The 6090-nt window shown below is 28.1% G+C and overlaps 1 long non-coding RNA gene across 1 annotated transcript; it reads left to right on the forward strand.

Moving 5' to 3' along the window:
* The first annotated feature begins 1335 nt into the window (after positions 1 to 1335).
* Positions 1336 to 5536, forward strand: LOC133030100 (uncharacterized). Its single transcript, XR_009683985.1, has 3 exons — positions 1336 to 4423; positions 4502 to 4684; positions 4791 to 5536. It is a non-coding gene; the product is annotated as an uncharacterized LOC133030100 (long non-coding RNA).
* Positions 5537 to 6090: the final 554 nt, after the last annotated feature.

Consider the following 6090-nt stretch of genomic DNA (forward strand, 5'->3'; position numbering starts at 1 on the left):
TTTGAAAAACCATAGCTTTTGAACAAGAAAATTGTCAAACTAGAGCAAGGATAACTAGCATGCATTTCAACCTATCTAATCACATTTAATTCAGCATTTTAAACATAGAAACAACAACAACAACTAACAGCAGCAACAACATTAAAACCATACATGCATTACTCATTTTTACATCATTTTCAACAAACTTAAAGAAGAAATGATTAGAAGCTAACCTAGCTTGATTAGAACACCAAAAAGAGTTGAAATCACAAGGAAAAATCCAAGGTCCCTTGCTGCACAAAGAGGCCGAAAGAGAGAGAGAGAGGCTAGAGAGGAAATGGTTTGATTTTTCTTTTTCTAAATTTTTCTAACTTTTGAAAATAAAAGAAAATAGGCATAAAACCCTTATATTCAGCCAACATAATACACATAAATCACATATTTTCCAATTATTAAGTCCACTAAAGGACAAAACATAAATGGGGCAAAATGACCATTTTGCCCCTTCACACTAAAATAACATAAAGGGCACTAAAGGGGTATTTTGGGAAATTCTAAATTCCCGGCCAATCCCGACATTCCCAATGTCTAATAAACCGCCCCAAAATACTAACATACTAAGTTGTGATTGTACTGAGCCAAACACCGAGTTCCATGTTACCGGGCACCGAAAATGCAAAATTATGAAAATCACTAGATGACATAAAATGCATTTCAGAATTCAACAATAACAGTATAATTAAATATTTAAATATCTATAAATAATTTTCCATAATTAAACATGATTAACTGCTAATTTCCAAATTAAACTAAGCGGTCTTTACAATGATCCTAGGCTTCTTGGAAATAACTTGCCATGAGGAGAACATGATCACGCACGTTTTGATGGGGTTCCATCCGTGCATTGATGTATTTCTTAGTCGCGTCAAAGCGAGACTAGAGAGATGCCCTACCGAATAGCTCAGTTAACTTCGTCATTACTTCAGCAGCCTTTTCGGTTTTAGAAAACCGAGTTTTAAGGGTGTCAACCATGCTGGAAAGCATAAAGTATAGAGCTTTGTCATTTGCTTTCTGCCAACGCTCATACTTTTCTTTCACAGCTTTGGATGCATTGCCTCCGGCACTTCTGGAGACGGCTCAGTTAACACAAACAAGGCACTTTCTCCTATGAGAGCAATATTAATGTTCTCATTCCATTTTGAAAAGTTAGATTTATTTAGCTTATTTTCGGTCAAGAGTGATAACATGGAATTCATCATGGTTATACAAGATACTACAAAATAATAAATAGAAATCAATAATGGTTTAACACAAAATCCAATTCAGAAATTATAAGCACATAGCATGTAGGAATGATAAGAGAAAATACTTAAAAAATACAATCATAAATAATTTCCAAAGTTTTCAACAAACTGATATCAGTGTCCCATTTAGGCGAGAGTCAAAGCTACCATTCATTGAATAGAGTTGTCAGCTCATCTAAAATGTTAAACATTCTGGCAACTTTTTATTCGATCAAGATTGGAATCCAGCGTTGTCCGGTTTAGGCGAGAGTCAAGGCTATTCTATCTTATGAGCTTCTACCATTGTTTCATATTTTGCAAGTCAAATACAGTCGCCAGCATTAGGGTGATCCATACCATATAAAACACTTACAAAGCTACTTATCTTTCTAGATTAAACGGTGCGAACTTGCTAATGAACGTTCCTTCATTAGGGAGGATTACTCACTAAAACAAACGCTATGTAAAACCAACAATGGAGATCGAATATCTTAAAATGTATTTTCTTTATTATTTTAATAAAATATATTCATTAAATACGAATTTAGATTTAAAATTCTAAATTAGAATTTAATTTAATATTTATAAAATTATACTTAGGGGTATGCTCTTAATGGGTATTACCCATGAATGGGTATTTAATTATGGACCGTTAGATTTAATCTAATGAATGATATTTAAAGTTATCAAATTTTTTTAAAATTAATATTTTTTGTTTTGACCTGTTACCTGATGACATGGCAGTCATCTTATTTATCAAACCCTCTTTTTTTTTTTTTCTTCTCATTCCTTCTAAATATATTATAATTAAACAAATATTAATTTATAATTGTTGTTTTAATTAATTTGAACATTTTAATTTATCAACCACCATTTTTCTCACTTGGTATCCTCGTCTCCTACCTCTCCACACTCTGCAGCCATGGCAGAGCACATTGAGAAGGCTTTTCTTAAGCAACCAAAGGTTTTTCTAAGCTCCAAGAAATCTTCCAAGGGGAAGAGACTTGGAAAGGGAGGGAATCGTTTCTGGAAGCGCGTTGGATTGCACAAGACTTGGCAAGACTTGAAACGCAGAAAATGGTCGACAAGACTTGGCACAAACTTGCATTGGCTTAATTCTGCCAAGCTTTACAGTTATGACAAGATTTGGCTGACATTTTGGAAGCTTAAACATTTGTTGAATCGCACAAAAGAATGGATTGAGAAAACTTCAGCTCACGTGGATAAACTATTGAGTGCAACTTTTCCAAATGTAAAAGTCCTTAATTTTGAATTCGTGCTACTAATTTTTGTGGGCTATTGTATTTTGCAATTCAGTTATTATTTTTTGAAGAAATGATTTTAAATTTGTGACACATATGGCAAGTTTATGGCAAGTTCCATTTTTAAAAGTTGTGACACATATGGAATGGAAGATATATAACATAGATTACATTAAATTGGGTTAATTAATATTTTTTAGTATATTACTGGTATAAATTATTGGTTACTATATTTTGCCAACTCATTACTATATAACCTAGATTACCCTAAATTGGGTTAATTTTTTTTAGAAATTTTTAGCAATAAATTTTGACACGTAACCTGCTTAATATATAATCACAATTTGCACTATTTACAATTTCACATTACTATATTTAATTATTTAAACTTTTCTTTTATAATATAATTGTAGTCTCTTTCTCTAATACCACTAAGTGTATTAATGAATATTATTTTTCTAAATAAAATTAGTTTACTAAATTATTCAATTTTTAAAATTGATCTTTTTTATACCTTCGTATTTAATGTTATTTTAATTTTTTTAGATTTGATTTTTAATTTCCTATTTAATTTTATAAAAACATTTTTATATGTAGCATTATTTTTACTAAAGTTTAGTGAAGAAATTATAATTTTTTCAAAGTGTAAAGTGAAGAAGCTTTAATCTTTTCAAAGTGTTCCATGTAAGATCATACTCTCTCACTTTTGTTTGTTTTTCTACATTTACAATTATAAAAGTCATTACTTTAATATAAATATGAAATTGTATTACTAATATTTTAATTTTGTTTATGCAAAAATATATTTTTCACATTTTGATAATTTTTATCTTATTTTATAGAAATTGATGATGGAATCCGAAATGGAATGGAGTATACGAATCGAGCGAATGAGAAATGAATTGGAGTATTTGAAAGTACATTTGGAAAATAATAAAAAATGTGAATGTAAATCAGCGAAGAAAAATAAATTAACAAATGAATCAATGAACGTCAAATCTTCAGAGTCATTATTTTCGGAAAAGCATGTTATTAGTGAAAATGAGATTAAGTTATTTGAGCATTTTAATGTCAGTAATATTTTTCGACCGATTGATAAGAAGGTGTTAGAATACATTTTTTTTAAATCCAATCCATCGTAAGTTTTTTCATGTTTATGTTTTTTTTTCTTTTGTCATGCCTTATTATTTTAATGCTTTTGTATATGCTTTATTTTTTATGTTTTATTTTTATGAAGGGATGTTATAGTTGATTGTGGCTATAGTTTTTTACAACGGCACGAGTTTTCGAAACTTGCACCTAATATGGAATTGGAGACAGAGGTTATATGTTGTTTCATTCTTTTTTACATTAACAATGTGAATGTGTTTGTGTTTTTTTTGATAATTTTTTTTATATACAGATTATTACTATGGTTTCATCATTGTTAACTGAAGACGAGAGGTTGAAAAATGAGAAAGAGTGTAAAATTTGGTATTTACCAGTGAGAATATTGGTGAGATTTTTGATTGTATATTTTTTGGTCCACTTGTAATACATGTTTAGTGATTAAGTTTTGTTTATCTTTTGTATATAATATGTAGAACGACTTATTTCCGTATCCTAATTTACCTTTACATGAAAGTTGGAGGAAGATGCATTACTACGAAAGATTTATGGGCTCCCTTAAACATTGCAATGAAGTATGTTTCGATACATGTAAAAACAATTTTTTTATTATTTGTTTATAATGCTTTAATCTAACATCAGTTATTGTTATAGATTTATATTCCTCTTTTGATCCTTAAACACTACTTACTTGCTCGAGTGATGATAAAAGAGAAAAAAGTTGAAGTTTGGGACTCGCTTGCTCATGAGAACTCTCCTATATTACAATCTTCTAAGATTGTCGATATTGTAAGGATTTATTAGTTGATTTTTAAATAGTTTTAAAATTTAAAGTTTATTTACTCTTAAATTTTACTGTAATTGTAGTTACGCAATCTAGATTTGGGCTTAGAGAATGAATTTACAAGCAGACATTCTACTTTCAACTTTGCTAGCTTTCGTATTGTTCGTGCGGCTAATGTTCCTACACAACCAAATGATTATGATTGTGGAATCTTCGTAATATTATTCATGATTCATCGTTGTAAGTTTGATGGCAGGTCTTTTGCGGTTAGTTCTCTTTCTAATGTGATTTATTATTATGCAAGTAATTTTTTAATTTAGTTTTTGCAAAAACATAGTTAAAGTTTTCTTTTATGTTTTACGGTTATTGTAGTTTGACTCTAATGAAGAAAGGTGCTACGTAGCAACGTGGCTTGCATGTTCAAAATACAAGCTTAGAAGACATATTTTGCAACAAGTCAGAGATGGTATTTGAACAACATAATAGTAGATTGTTTTGCAATTTTATTCAAATAAAGATGTATGAAGGAAATACCTTCTAATTAAAAACTGAGTAATTTTTTTTATTGGTTTAAATATTTATTTTTTATTAATAATGAACTTATGCTGATTGATTCACTTTCAAAACTAAATGTAACACCAATAAATTCAGTTCAATGACTTCATTATTGATAATTTAAATTGATCAACTATAAAAATTAAATTAAATTAGAGCAATTAAAATTAAACTTAGTTTAGCATAAAGCGAATAAAATTGACTCTTTCAATATTATACTAGATTGAATTAATGTTTTATATAAAAGTATTTTGAATAAAGGAAATACTATAAAGTTTCAAGAAAAGAAAACATAGTAATCTTTTCATAGGAAATTTGAAAACAAAAAACATAGTAGTAATTAGTTCTTCACATTTTTCATTCCTTCTACTTCTTTCTCCACAAAATTGGTATTATTTAAGTATAAAACCTACAACAAAATAATAGAGAATAAAAAAAAAATTAATTTACTTGTAGAAGTGGCATAAAATTGTACTACTACTAGTTACTTATAATATATTTTTTAAAAAAATATACAACGTGGTAAACATGGAAGTGACGATCAAGGAAGGTAAATAATCACTTATATAATTATTATTTATTATAATAATAAGAATATCATAAAGTTCCTTAAATATAGATCTAGTTACCTTAATTAATTATAATTAAAGATAATTTCGATCTTCAGAAATTAATACTGGCATATTCAATTTTATGAAATCAAATAGGTATGATAGTATTATTAGTATATTACAACCACTTTTATAGTTGACATGATTAATGTAATTTAATATCCAATTTTATTTATAAAAATTTATATTAAATTTTACTAGTATATGTCGAGTTAAATAGGAGGGTGTTATTTAGCTAAAAAGAAGGATCGAGTAAAAATATTAAAGGAAAACAGAGGAGAGGCAGATAGACAATCGTGATAGTGTATAGAAATATTGGTTTTTTGTCAAGAATATTGGACTCTTTCTATAGATAATTACACAAAAAAAAATAATAATAAAACAGTATACACACAAAAAAACATAATAATAATTTAATTTTACCAACTTTTTCATTGATCTATAAATCTCCAAAATAAATATAATAAGTCTTGAAAGTATAAAATAAGAGAAAGAAGTAAATAGCA

The sequence above is a fragment of the Cannabis sativa genome, chromosome 8 (assembly GCF_029168945.1).
Source record: "Cannabis sativa cultivar Pink pepper isolate KNU-18-1 chromosome 8, ASM2916894v1, whole genome shotgun sequence".
Classification (NCBI taxonomy): domain Eukaryota; kingdom Viridiplantae; phylum Streptophyta; class Magnoliopsida; order Rosales; family Cannabaceae; genus Cannabis; species Cannabis sativa.